At 44.0% G+C, this 15,099-nt stretch overlaps 1 long non-coding RNA gene across 1 annotated transcript; it reads right to left on the bottom strand.

The window, feature by feature from the left end:
- Positions 1 to 8,739: 8,739 nt before the first annotated feature.
- Positions 8,740 to 13,652, bottom strand: LOC147656017 (uncharacterized). The gene is made up of 2 exons (XR_015279872.1): positions 13,379 to 13,652; positions 8,740 to 11,485 (listed from the first exon to the last, which is right to left on the bottom strand). It is a non-coding gene; the product is annotated as an uncharacterized LOC147656017 (long non-coding RNA).
- Between the last annotated feature and the right edge of the window lie 1,447 nt (positions 13,653 to 15,099).

Raw genomic sequence — 15,099 nt, 5'->3', positions numbered from 1 at the left:
GAAAATCACCCAGCCTAAAGAAACTCCTGGGATCCCAGCCTCTGCCTCCCCGTTTCAAAATGCATGGGTAAGAAAAACCAATTTATATTCATAACCTTGAGTAAATAAATTGTCACTTTAACTACACATTTTATTGTAATTAAGCGCTTCCTGGTAATAACCAACCCACACTATGGAGCTGTTTCTTAATATAACGGTAAGGCAAGTTCTCAGCTGTGAGCAGAATTAGGAAGCTTTTAAAAGCACAGACCAGTTGATACATCATGATGATGTTGCACAGTTCTCAACATGTGGACAAAAGGTGGTTTTGACCAAGAGTTTTGTCCTTATTTTCAAGGAATGCTACTGCTGTGTGGTCAACAAAATCAAATCTCACTGGCCGAATTTCCCGATGGGGTTTTTACCCAGAATTAGCCTGGGCAATAACCTCTGCTCCCAGTGGATTTGCCTAACTCCAAAGGGAGCACAACTGAGGCAGATTTAGACCTTCCCCAGCTTTCTAAGGACTCACTGCTATCACCTCTCCATAATGCAGCTACAATTAACTTTGTTGGAATTTCTATATTTGAAGCAGCTTGAAATCAGAGCCTGAACTTCCAGACGTGGATGCAGATAGTCTTTGCTACTGTCTGTATGAGCCCTTGGGCTTCACACTAAAAAAACCCACCCATGTTGACAAATTTGCCCTTTGCAGTCTGTCTTCAATGTGTCTGGCAAAAATAGCAAGTGATACAGCAGACAGAATGGGCCCTAAACTATATTTTTTGATAGCTTTTCTTAGCTCCAGACTAAAGAGCAAGGCATCAGATGTTGACAAATTAGCAGGGAATTTACAGAGCAAAGGGATTTGTTACTAAAATGCCCACAATCCAGCAGTTTTGCTGTCCCCCAGAATTTGAACTTTTCCCTTGGTTTTCAGCTGCATTTTGATTAGAGTGTAAATACCAGCCACTGGCACATGTCAGCTGGCATGAGAGCCACGTGCCAAAGCTTTGTTCAGGTCGGAGCTTTAGTGTCATTTTACACATCCATGGATTTTGTTAGGACTTCTGAGGCATAGGTCATTATTTTTACCACTGTAACCAGCAGTCATTGTATAATTATTCCTCTTTAAATCCAGGAAAACTTGTCTGGCTTTTTGGGTGGGGAACTTAATTGCATGAAGGCTCTAGAGGACGGTTGATGCTGGATAGTAACCGTGCCATTGGCGTGTTACCTGCCCCCAAAAAGGAGAATCCAGGCTCTAATCCATACCCCCAAGTCATGCCAGCTTGCTGGGTACCAAAGCACACCTACACTCAAGTTGGAGACTCCTGTGCTCAGACAAGGAGGATAATGTACACCACACGACTAATTCTGCAATAACAGAATAAATATATTTAATTGGTAAAGGACTGCCTTTTCTATCCCTTTTTAACCCAGCTCACAGTGCTAAAGGACTGACTGCCTGATGTTTGAGGTTCCTTTCAGGTATTTTTGTCATTGAGATGCACTGTATTTAAGGCTCCTGTGGTTGCCAGCTTTGTCTTATGCCCTCGAGCAGTACTGTGCCTTTTAGTGTTGAGAAACCAGCATTCTAATTCCTCTGGAGCACCAGGCTGTGCTGCTTTCTCAGCTCACAGGGGGCCTTCTCTCAACCTCAGGTACAAAAACTATGCCTGCTCCAAAGACAGTGACCAGAAGTCAGGAAAAGCACAGTTTAGAGAGATATATACATATATATATATAAGCAAACTACATTCCTAAATTTAGACATCTCCTGCTTTTGAGCTCTCCTCAGATTCCCTGTAAAATACAAGTAACAGCATTGATGAGGTGTAGCTCATAAAAAAGTAAATATTTCTAACTTCCAAGAGCATGTGTTGCAGCCAGTTGAAGTCAATGCAGGTTAAACTCAGTGGAAGGTATTTCTACCAGCTGATGGTACGTGACCATTCAAACAGTTTACCAAGTGCCACGGCAGCAAAATTCCTCTGTTTAAGACTGGCTGGTTGCCTGGCAGGAAAATGTGTTCCCAAATTGGTGTAGTAACACTGGAATCACTTCTTGGTGACAACCCTATTGACTGACAGCCTCCAGTAATGGCAGTCTATTAATCTCTTGCTCTGTGGCCATAAAGCATTCTGTCCTCCTTCCATTAAAAGCTGAACGTAAATAAATGCAGCTCCCATTTTACTTGCATTCTTGCTGTCTACAAAGCTTCTGAGTGAGAGTGACAAGCAGAAGGGCTAAAGAAAATGTCCCCATCGTTGGCATGAGGCCAGCCAAGATGTGACACTGCAGCCGTGGGGCTCAGGAGCTGCTGATGTGCTCTGGTTGTTCCACCTTGCTGTGCACAACAGCCCACGTTGCTGGCACTGTCAGGGGGAAGGGCGAGGTGTGAAACCTGCTCTGAGCTCGGAGAGTGTCTGGGCCAGGTCAGGGCAGCCTGAAGTGCTGCGTGCCTTTGGGTGGCTGCCAGCAGAACCTCTGGGGTTTTGCAACACCTGAAAAAGAGCCTGGGAATACAACAGCCCTTGACTCTGCAGAGTCACCATCCCCTGTAAAAGAGGACAGGAATTATTTACCCACATTGTGTTCAGGTGTTGGTGTTTTACCTGGAAATGCAATGCAGGTCTTTTAAAGCACATATGGTGGCTACAGCAGCCTAGAGCCAAAGCCTGTCATCTCTCCTGCTCCCTCACCTTCCTCTCTCCCCAGGCATTTAGTTGGCAGAAGAACATCTTTCAAATTCCAGTATTTTATTTAAAAAGCTTAACTCGAGGTTTTTAAACTGGTTACAATTAAGATTTAACAACATGAAAGTTCTTACAGAGGTGCCATGTCCCTTTGAAATGGCTTTGCTGAAGAAAATCATCCATATCCCTGCTGCAGCCAGCTGGACTGCACTGCAGGGTTAATTTTCACTGTTACCTGTGGCCTTGTGCCTCCTGACACACTCAAGGCATGTGTGGAAGGACCAATAAAATATGTCCTGGAGTGTTTGGTGTATTTTTAGAGTTTGTCCCAGATTATTGGCCTTTGTCCCAGATTTCAGTGGTTAGGGTATAAGAATGCCCGGTGGGGCTGAGTGCTTCCTGCCTTGCTCTCAGGAAGGCTTTAATCAGGAAAAATACCCTCTCAGAGAAGGCAAATAATTAAGTTTTTGTGGCAAATCCTCTATCGCCATTAGCAGGAGATGATAAACACTCAAGACCACAGTATAAATAGAGCAAGGCAGATGCACTAGGATTGAAAGTGCAACTTTATTGTGTTGCTTTGTATTGAGTAATGAATTGGACACTATAACAAGGTAGTTTTCCTTTCTTTCTTTATTGGGAGCAGAGTTGGTTTTTACACCATAAAGTGCCTGTCTTGTGGGGAAATGCTGGTGTAACTCTCCTGGACAAAGCTCATCCCACATCCTGCCAGTGTACAAGCAGGGAGCTAATGTTGGAAGAGATCTTCACACACCATCCCATCCATCCTCCTGCCTTTGGCAGTGGTTAATTGACCCATGGTATTCCTGGTAAATGCTCATCCAACCTCTTGCTGCAGTGCTCCAGTCTCCCAGGGTATTAAGAGTTTCACCTGCAGAATTTTTTTCCTCCTGTGTAACCTCAGCCTTTCCTGAAGTAATTTGGTCCTTACTGAGCTCATGGGAAACAATTCCCCCTTTTTTGTCTTCTTCAGCTTTTTCACATGGGAAGATTGTCTCTCTTCACCCTGCCAAAGCCAAGCAATCCAATTCTTTTGTCCCTTCCTTGTATTTCTGGTGGTGCAGCATGACCCTCACTCCATCCCCCGGCTGCTTACCCATATCCCAGGGGCTAAATTTCCTTGCTGAAATCCTGGAATTCCCATGCCAACATCTCTGACATCTACTCCTCAGCTCTGAGCTCTGAATCCGTTCCCCTGGGCTCATCCCTCCCAGATGGATTTCAGGTCATTGGGGTGCCAAAGAGCTTTATGATGGGCTCATTCAAGCCATTTCTGGCTTTTTTGTGCTTCCACCTTGGTCTTGCCTCTTTACCTGCCTATACCAACTATTTCTTGCCAAGCTGTCATAGTGCACCTTCTGCATAGGACATTCCATGTGTCGTAACAAATATGAAGTATAAAAACTATTCTGTTAAGGTTCCAGTAACAGATCCAACACTTTTGTAGGGACCTGAGAGAGACACATTGCCAGTATAGATGCAGAAAAGGTCCTGCTGCACCCAGTCATGCCTATGAGAACTTGCTCCCTTTCCCAGTGCTCCCCAGTATTCAGCTCTTGGACATTTTGGCACATTATCAGTGATAAATGTATTCACAAGTGAGAGCAGACAGCCCTGCAGGTTGTGATGCCAGGGTATTATGGGTTCTTGGCATCAGCAGTGCCTCTCAGTGGATTTCAGACAAATGAAACAGAAATATTTTTATAGCCAGACCCAAGTTTTTATCTATTTGTAGGTGTCTAAGTACTCCTTAAATAGGGATTAGACCCTTTGGAAGGAAGACTGCATTTTATGTCTTGACTTTCCTGGCCCTTTATGCACCCAGGCCTCTCTTGCTCCCAAAGGCCACTGATCTTGTCCTTTATTTTTGCCACTCATTTGTATTGAGAAACAGGTACTGGCAGCTGGGAAATTATCAGCAATACAGAGTGCAAACAATCTGTTTTCTATTCTTGTGGCCTATCCATGCTGTGGGATGGTGCACAGACCCTTAAATTGTTCACTTACATTTGTTCAAATGCTTGCAGGTGCACGTGCTCCTAATACCAGATGAGGAAAGAATTAAAAAAAAAAAAAAATGGAGGGAGAAAGAAGATTTTTTTTAAAAAACCAAGGATAGCTTGAGGCAAGGATGAGAAGAATGAAGGCCATATGGCAGAGGTACTGGTTGGGGTATTCTGGTGTCCTGGTTCCAGCTCAGGATTCTGCAGAATTTCTGATAGGCTTTGCTTTACTTATCTCTTAAGTCCAGATCAGAATGGGAACTACAGACTTTATCCACAGAAGTAATTAAAATGTTGCACTCCCTGGCAGAGGAGTTAAAATCAATTTCTCAGATGCAAGACGAAGAGGAATTGTCCAGGCTTCTGCCATGGGGGAAAAGATGCAGGGCTGTGATGCTTGGGAGTACAGCAGAAACCCAGTGCTGCAAAAATCCAGCAGCTCTCCTGGGATGCCTGTTCTGAGGGGCACATTGCAGAAGGCATGGGACAACCTCTCCAGTCATCTTGGCAATGCTCTTGGCTCAAGGACATTTTCCACACCTCAGGAAACATTTGGCTTAGCTGGGAAAAGTCCAGAGAGGTGCATAAAGAGTGGCTGGAGGTGTAGACCACTCACCATGGAGATAAATCTGAGAGAGAGGAGTGTGTGGCCTGAGGAGGGGACTGAGCTGAGACAAAACAAATTGCCAAATGCGTGCAAGGCCTGCTGCAAAGAGGAATGGCACAGTGTGTCCTTGTACCTTCTGCAAGTAGGGTGAGTAATGGGCTTCAGCTGCAGCAGGAAAAACATAGGTAAAAGACCAGGAAAAACTTTCCAGTGTTTAGGATAGTTCAGCTCAGGGATATTCCCAGAGGCTCTTGTGGATTTGGCACTGCAGGAAGTTGTTAGACAAAGCTCTTGCAGGGATGGTTGAGGTGTTGTTGATTGTACTGGGAGCCTCTTAAAGGGATTTATCCATCTGTTTTTTTCCTATTTCTTCCAGTAGCCACTGAAGTAATTGGAATTCAGTTCTTCAGCGTTTGGGAAGTCCTGTCACAATAGCAATCCCCTGTTTGTAATCAAGAGGATTGCAAGAGCAATCAAATGCATATTGAGCTGATGTGCAGCTCCCAGGATTGTGGGGGCACAGAATCAAGCTGAGAAGTACGTGTGCCATAACTGTAGAAGCTGCTTATTCTGAAGGATTGAAAATCCAGCTTTTCTTTCACAAGGAGATGCTGCACATGAGGAATATCACAGGTTATATTTAGTGTTACGGGGCACTAGGGAAATCTCATTAGAGCCCAACGACAATAATCTGTTATAAAGGGAATAGGAGCAATTTGTAAGCCCTCAGAAAAATATTGTGTCTGTTCTGCCTTGTCCTCACTGTCTGCTGCTGCTGTAGGACACAGCTTTCCTGAGAGGAGGGTCTGTGCCTGCCTGCTCAGTTAGCCCCGATACATCACGTTTTATTTGCTGGGAGACTTGAACAATGAGCAGCAAACACTTCTGCTCCTATTTTAAACACATGGAAACTGCAGAACAGAGAAATAAAATGACCTGCACAGAGTCACAGAGCAATTTCATGGCAGGGCTCAGAACAGAGTCCAGCTCTCTTGCTCCCAAACCCATGTGCCAGCCTTTCTCTTCATTGGCCCTTAATTTTAATCACTGTCCAATAAATTCTCTTGGCCCCTTCCAGTTGACTTCCATGGGAGTAATGTGAGGTATCAAATGAAGTCACCCAGAATATCAATGTAAAAGAAGGCAGTATTAGATGCAAAGCAAGAACTGATGGAAGGGGAAAAACAAATTTTACAAAAAAGAATAAAAAGGAATCCGTTCTAGTGCCAGTTCCATAATATCATTCCCCTTTTAATTTGTGCCTGATCAAAATTTAAAAAAAATTAGATTGCTAATATTAATAAGTGAAATGAATCTTGAATTTTATAATAGTGGAGGAAATGAAAGGACCAAAGTAATATTGTGTTGTTAACTGAGATTTTAATAATGATTCTGTCCTCAGTTGGTGCATTTATTCCACAGAAAGTAAATCATTAATGAAGAGGAGGGGAAAACAGTTTTGTGGTGATGGATTTTTGAAGGAAAAGTTTAATTTTGCTTAACTTGTAGAAACCCTGAAATATGCTTGGAGCAGTAAACCTAAACTACCACCACCTCAAAAACAGTTTGTAGAGGTGGAATTTAGCCAAGGGGCTGACAGTGCCTGGGATAGAAAGGAGAGATGTCCAAGGCTCTATTCCAGGAGAGCTGGGGTGAGTGAACAGGTGGGTTAGAGATGCTGGGGCTCATCCCACATTTCCTGTGGGGTTCTGCAAGATCTGCTCCCACCGTGCCCTCTGCAGTGGGGAGGGTGGACTCAAACCCTTCTCAGTTCTGTGAGTTTATTTGACTTCCCAGGTGAAGGAGAAAGCCCAATCAAGGCTCACGTCCCCACTTCCCACCACGACCTTCAAGCACCTCCAAGCAGTCCCCAGAAAAGGGCTCCCTGGAGCAGCAGCCCACGTCACACCAAGCCCCTGCTTTGATGTGTCAAGCACAGGGAGGTTCATGGTCCCACAAGGGTGGAGAAGAAAAACATCTCTGTAGCTGAGATTTCATGCCTGAGAAAAAGCAAATACAGCACACACTTCCCCCTGTGAAGGAGATAGGGGAAATGGAGAATTCCCCTGATTCCTTAATGAGCACAACACCCCAACAATGAATGTAGAAATTTGCAAGTTAAACCACATTTCTGTATCTAAATTATCAAATCAATAAAGAGATGTAAGCATTAAACAACATTATATGAGAGCCTGGAGTGTCACCACAAAAAATTAAGACTATGTAATTAAAAGTACAATGCAATTTATTTTTATATAGTTCTTCATTCAAATCAACAAATCTTATTACTTACCCAAAAATGTAAAGCAGGCTGCAAACTAATTCAAAAGATGAAGACAAAGTGGTTATTGAAAAACCTATGTTTCTTGTTCCCTTACATCTGGCAACAGTCATGATTTAATATTTTAACTACTGTAATAGGTTATACTGCTGAAGAAAAGTGCATTAATTACTATGGGAAACCTAAAGAAATCTAATTAAGAACAATAAAATCACTCTTATTGACTGGGAAAAATAAAACTATGTAAAGGGAAATGAGGGATGAAAAAACTGACAACACACAAATACTAATAAATGTCTGCACCGGTAGGAAACACTGTGCTGTTACTGGGGGTGTGGATTTGAAGTCTGGCTGGAGATCACAGTTTGGCTAAAGCTCTTCTCTCACCCACTGGAAGCAGCTTCTAATTAGCTGCAGCTCAGGGAGCTGAGTTTGCTCTGAATGCAGCCCAACATGTCCATGCAGAGTCGGTCCCACTGCCTGTGTCTGGAAAAACACACTAATGTAGGAGATTGAGCTGCATTTCTGGGTGTAGTGGGGAGTAATGGAATCATTATCTCAATAGGTGTCATCCTTCCTGCAAAGTCAGAGAGGACAGGTGTGAGAAAGCAGCTCTGTGTCCCAAATGTTCAGCGTGTCCTGCCTGGGGACACCACAGGGAGAAATTGCCACAGGCAAATCAGAATCCGTCTTTAAACCAGCCACAGCCCTTTGAAGCCATGTAAAAGGAACCTTTTTCCATGTGAAATATCCACCACCTTGTTTGCTCAGCCCCAACTAAAGCCATCTGTTGGCTTTACCATAAGGAAGGACTTGCACCCCCATCCGTGCATTCACAGGATCCCCAGGGATGCTTTGGGAGCAGGTGCATCTTGTATTGGCCAGAAACAGCAGCCAAATGTGTTAGGAGGTGTTTGTCTGTATTTTCCAGATGTGAAACTAGATGGGACTGTCTGGTTTTGTGATTGTAGGGATTGGATTCTGGGGCTGTGATTTTGAGATTTCATCCCACATGATCCTGAGCATGCTTGTGATGGAAAAATCTTATTTTCTGCCTACCTTGACTGCCCTCATTCCCACAGATCTCACCATTGTCAAAATGTCTGTGGTTGTTAAAAAGAAGAGAGAGGATGCCATAGGGACAACATCTACACAAAACACTTAAACAAATACATATGTTTTAATTACTTCAGCTGATATGAGTAGTATGACTGCATTTTCAAGCCGGAGGTAACCCTTTGATCACGTATATTTACTTCACACATAAAATAGACAGCAGCAATTTGGCCAGTTCTCTGGTACCAAATCCAGTAGCTTGTGTATCATTAATATCTCCAAATATGATAAATTACTAGTATAAATTTTGCACAGTCCTTCCAGGATTGCAAATCTTCATCAGAGGCCAGAAGAATTGTCTGAGGAATAAGGATTTCTCAATTCAATGAGTGCAGGCTGCGTCAGAGAGGAAGAAACAGAGTGAAATCTTTGCAACAAATGATGCTATTATGGGTGTGTACTTGCACAGAAAGCCAGAAAAAGGGCACTGCAGCACCTCAGCTATATTTTGGAGGTATCACTGACACCCAAAGTTGCACAGCTTTGTGCTCAAAGGTAAGCACGTTCTCCTTTTCCCACCTTCGCCCACAGGAAACAAGGTTGCAAAGCAAAAAGCAAAGGCAGGGCTTGTTTGAAGCAGTTTTGATTGACTGGGGGTTATCTTGCAACACAGAAAACATCCCAGCAGCAATGCCTTTTGATTAGCAACAAATTTTTATGTTGAACCTTGCAAAACACACAAGGATTACCCAGGAAGAGTGTCACATAGACCATGTGCAATTATCCACACAAGGTTTGCAGAAGCAGTCTTTAGATATAAAACAGGAATAAGCAGAGCTTAAATTCACCCTTTGGGAGGAAGATAGAAGGGGGTTTGATGTGGTATCATCTGAAGGCCACTGTTTTAGGACTTGCCATACTGTACATGCTTTGCTAATCCAGGATCCTTAGTCACAGGACTTTGTACAGTCTGTTAGAGCTCTGCACAGCCAGACAGCAGGGCTGCTGCAACCCCAGCTCACACAGTGCTGTGGCTCTGGCTCATGCATGCAACTGGGGGCTTGGAGTCTTAGGGGCTGTAAGCTGTTGCTCAGGGAAGGAATTATCCATCTAGCTGAGTTTGGGGCTGCCTCTCTGCTGTGGCATCCTTCAGTCCAGCTGTAAACCTCTGTGCAGCAGGGAGAGCTGCACCAGCACCACCAAATGCCTGAGGTGCACCAAGAGCACCAGGGCAGGGGAAGGTTGTGAGGGATTAGGGTCAACTCATATCAGGTATTTACAGAGTAGACCTCTAAGTGAGAGCTGTCACGCTGGGCTTTCCAGGCAGCAAGGAGAAATAGGGGGGTTATTATGCCATTCACCTGCTCGGTTTCAAACATCTCCTTCAGGAAGAGATGAACCACTGCCCATCACCAGTATTGACTGGCTCTTCACTGACTCACAGGGGAGCCACAGCTGACCTGCCCAAGAGTAGATTTCTACTTTATTGGGGTGAACCTGCTGAGAGCTTCCTGCCCATGGTGCAGGACTTGGCTGCTCTGAGCAGCTCAGTCTGGGGCATTCCAGTCAATAGCTGCTTCAGCAAGCTCAGTATTTTTGGAGAAATGACACCCCTCAGGAGGAGTTTGCAATGTTAAGTAGATAAAAGAAACAGCAAGTGGGAAACAAAGCTGCCCTGTAGGAAATATGAAGGAATATCCCAGTAGGAAATAAAGTCTGTTCTTCCTGCTCCTGCACCTCATGCCTCAAAACCTGTGTCTCTTTTATAGCAGGTTTTCATATCTTCACGGAGAGATTAGCTCAGGTGTGAACCCATCATACTGATGATTAGTCCATGATGACTGCTGTCATCTCCCTCCAAACTGAAGTGGTCCTGTTGTAGCCATATCTCATTCCCCAGGCTATTGCTGCACCTTATCCTCAGAGCATCAGCTGCTTCTGAGGAAGTCTTGGGCCATCAGGAAATAAACTGTCTGGGTCATCAAGAATGTGTGCGCTTGAAAGAGAGAAAAAAACCCATCAGACTGTAGGAGTAAAAAGCAAAAAACCAGCCTACACGTGTAAGAGTGGCAGCCTCTACAGTGTGGTGTGTGTCCACACGTTGTTTCAGAAGCCATCTCCCTTCGGCTGTGATCACTCTCGACTGTTTGCAGTCTGTGTGCGGTGACGTGCATGGAATATTACTACGAAAATGTGCATTCTTGTTAATAGGTATAGTTTAGGATGATTGTTAGCAGAGCATAAGGCCTTATTGATTGAAAGTGGCATATGGCAAGGATGTATAATGATTCACTTTGGCTGCTAGTTCGAAATCCTATTCATGGGTGAAAAAAAAACCCTGCTCTCCTTTGCAGTCAGGCTTCATTCTTTCTGCAGCATGTTTTTCAAACCGGGCCATTTTACAAGTGATCCCTAGGAGAGATTTCCTGCTCTCCTGGGTGTGTGCTCAAAGCTCTTTTCAGTCTTGCAAGGGCAGGTCACAAGAACAAAAGCTGAAGTTATCATATGCCTCCCTTTGAGCAAAAGGTTGTCTTGCAGTTCTCCCTCTAAAACATTTTTTTCTGGGCATTTTGTGTTTAGGAATGGTGGTGGACTTGAAAATCTGATCACAATAAATACCAGGGATAGGTACAAAGCTGATTCCTAGCAGCATTGCTTGGTGCCTTGTGGGAGAAGGTGTAAATCCTCACCTGCAGAAAGAGCTGTGTGGGAATGGTTTTGATATTTTTTCCAACTGCATTTTTGAAAGACAAAGATGCCAGTGCTCCAGCAAGCTGCAGGAAAAGAGAGCTTTTCTCTGGATCCAGCTTTTCTTCACAGGGAGAAAGGATGCATGTTCCTACAAGGCATTAGCAAATACAGAGTAATTAACCTGAGGTAAAATCCCAGTGAAGGCAAAGCAGACAAAGTATTAATAAAAGTGAACTGACAGAGATAAGCCCTGAGGACCTCATCTATCTTCCCTGTGTGTTAGCAGGTCCAAGTGAAGCTGAAGGTGTCTCACCTGCTTTGCCTTGTAGACTGACAGACCTTGCATTGGGTAAAGGTGGCACCTTGTGAGTCCTGAATTCTCCCACCTCCCATCACTGGTGCTTTTGAGGGATCTGTGGGACCTCAGAACGAGTGTCCTGAAGGATGACAGCTCAGAATGGCACTGCCCTGCTGCTCAAGAGTAAATCTGGCTCCAGCTGTTGGGGTCAATACTGACCCCAGCACCCCCTCACCCACCACTGCCAGGAGAGCAGGGCAGGGCAGGGTTTTGCCAGGTTGGCTGGACATTGGGGGAGAAGGTGGTCCCAGCAACTCAGAGTTATCTGGCAACCTTCCCTGAACAAAGAAAAGCTGCAGTGACTGTTCCTAACCCAAATGGATTGGCTCATACAGAAGATAACTGAGAGGAAAAGTGTATGATCTGTGCCATTCCTATAGGCCTGCAAATCTCCCTGACCTTTATCTGGCTGATGTTCAGTGATATCTGGACACTTTTCTTGGCAACAGCACTGAGAACAATTCAAATGACATTCACTTCACTACTGGAGGCACATCTCTTGTGTTCCCCACCAGCAAATAAAGAACAGAGCCTTTGTATATGTCTTTTCTGGGAACTGATGCTTTCTAGGAATTGCTTGCAAAGAATTAAGTAATCTATTTGATTGTCATCCAGAAGTCCTGGGCTTGCTAAATGATCTTGCACAATTCTTTTTTCCAGGAAGATGCTCCTTCAAGATGGTCTCAAGGATTTGCCTGTAGTAGGCAAAACAGGGCTCCCTTGAATAAACGAACTCTGAACAGGCAAATAAATGGAATGTCTTTCATTATACCTGTCACCAGTTTATTTACTCTGTGTCCTCTTTCTGCCATAAAAGTCTTGAGTGATTTCAGCACAGTAAAACATCTGCACTCATTTTCAGAAAATAACAACAAGTGCCAATGTATGAAATCACTATTTTCTCAGAACGCCTATTGTTCAGCGTCCGGCCCTTATTGTTTCTCATCTCCTTTGAGTGGTTTACAATCAAATCCGCTTTATTTACAGTGGAAAGCAAAATATGTCAGAGCAAGACAATTGACTATAAGCCTTCAGTCAATAACAGCTTATTTTTGTGCATGCTAAAATGTAGTCATTTCTTGCGTTCATTGAAACCAGTGGCAAAATTCCCATTTGGAGGTGTCAGTTCAGTCCTGTGTCAGGTGCTGGGGTCCTGCTAAACCTAAACTGGTACACCTTACCATCCACCTTCTAAACCTGGATCCAGCACACACAGATCATCCTTCCATAGGCCCCATGAGCCATCCTGCAGTGAGCACTCCCAATTAAAGCCTTTTATCAAACAATACTTTAGCATTGTTCAACTGGTTTGGTGATTAGGAATATTTGTAAGATACTGAGCTGTCAGCAGGCAGATCATCTCTATCCCACAGTGGCTCAGTCTTTACTCTTGGTTTGTGGCCAATATCAACTCCCACTGAAGGCCTTTCTTATATAGTTTTCCATGAATGCTTTCCATGGGGTCATCACATCTCAGAGATAAACACTGAAAAGCTGAAGCATGCTATTAAGCTTCTTAAAACATTAGAAAGACAATCATTTTGACAGAAGAGATGTTAATCACACTTCTATAAAAGCTTTTCATCTTCAAAGCATTTAACCAACATTAATTACATGTAATTGGTTTTTCCATGTACATCATGCAAAACACACCTTTCATGTCACTTGTCACTGCTATCTTACCTGGGATCTCTGAGACAAAGCTGTGCCTCTTCAGTGCAGCACAGCTTCCTGAAGCCACCTGAGGCCTCATCTTGCAAATCCCAGAGGGCAACATTTAAAACAGCAGTTGCACAGAGTATAGACACCTCAGCTGAACTGAGAGATCTGGGAAAAAAATAAAGCCATTCCACCCAGGTGCCTGCAAAGCTGCTTCTCCATCTCCCTGACAAAATCATCTGAGGAGACTCCCTGAAGTTTTGCTGCCTTTGCCAGGCCCATCCAGGCCCCACTCCCACACTTGCGTCTGCCCAAAATGTGCAGGATGCCCTAGCCAGAAGCAAGGTGCTCTCTGGACTCCAGCAGCACTGCATTTGACAGGCTAGAGTGAAAAGAGAAGGGAACACATTTCCCATGGATGCCTTGTCCTCAATCACCCAAGAAGTTGAGAACGTGGAACCATTCCTTTCATCTCTCAGGGGATGTCTGAAACCCCCATCTGCCACCACCCTGCCCTGCTTTTCCTGCATGACCTTTTCATTGAAACAACTGCTACATTCACCCACAAACAACTTGAAAAACTTTAGATTTTTATCCAAATTTACAGCGTGAGAGAGAAGAAAAATAAATTCTTGCCCAGTGAACTGTCAGGATTCAACTAGGAAATATAAGTTCTATGTGTCCTTGGAAGAGCTGGCTAGTATTCAAGCTCCCTGTAGCTCAGGGCTGAAAGAAAAAGATTTTGGAAGAATAAGTCACAAAAACATAAATTTCACCAAAAAGGACAAATGAAGAAAATATCCAAGAAAATTAAAAAAAAAAGAAAAAAAAAAGTTTTCAAGAACTAGATTACAGAGAATTTATCCTGCACCTGAGCACTGGTTGGAGGATAAGATTCACAACAGGTGAGAAACCAAGGCTGAGCACTCTCTGGGATCAACAGCACCACTCAGGTCAGGAGGTAGGTGAAGGTCCTGATAAGTGGCCTCCCTCTCTTCGGCTGCTTTCCAGAAGGCACTGTTGAAGGTGATATTAAGCTTGTCTTCATATTGAGTATGGAGCCATTTACAAGCTGATTAGCTCCATCACTGTTTATATATGTAGCTAATAGAGCTAAAAAATGTGCTGTTAGTTCAATGGCTCATAAAGGTATGAAAGCTCCACCTGGCAGCCCGACATTCCTGTTTTGCCTTGAAGCAAATAAGGTTTGCTTAAATTAAAGTTTGGGTGCTTTCCCAAAAGTTCAAGACTTTCCTCACTTTTATTCTTAGCCCTCAACTTTTATTCTTAACCCTAGATGGCTACAAAGCCCAGTGAATGAGTCTCCCATGGAGTTGTTTGGGTCTGGGGTAATAGGTTCTGAGCCTTTCGAAATGTCTCACACATTGGAAGACTCTTCATCCCTCAGGAGCACCTGCCAGAGAAAGGGAAACCTGTGTGGTGTGGTCAGGATGGGCAGAAAAGCAGCTGAGCTGTGCAGTAGGGGATTCAAAGTGCCCAGAGACCTGACCTCAGATCCTAGAGAGGGAGATTTTTAGAAAAGCATTGAAGTGGCAGGTTCCAGTGCAAGGCACAATTATGCCCCTGAATCAACAAGAACCTGTAAAAATCCCACACAACATCAGCTGCTCCCGGTAGCTGAGGGGCTGTTTACATTGCAGACTTCTTCAGCACTTCATTCTCAAGATTATTATTCAGTTATTGGCCACACAGTTCTGTCAGACTACTCCCACCCTGGAAGTTAA

The sequence above is a fragment of the Cyanistes caeruleus genome, chromosome 1 (genome assembly GCF_971803275.1).
Source record: "Cyanistes caeruleus chromosome 1, bCyaCae1.hap1.1, whole genome shotgun sequence".
NCBI lineage: Eukaryota > Metazoa > Chordata > Aves > Passeriformes > Paridae > Cyanistes > Cyanistes caeruleus.
The sequence above is the reverse complement of the archived record's forward strand: the minus strand, read 5'-3'. Positions and strand labels throughout refer to the sequence as shown.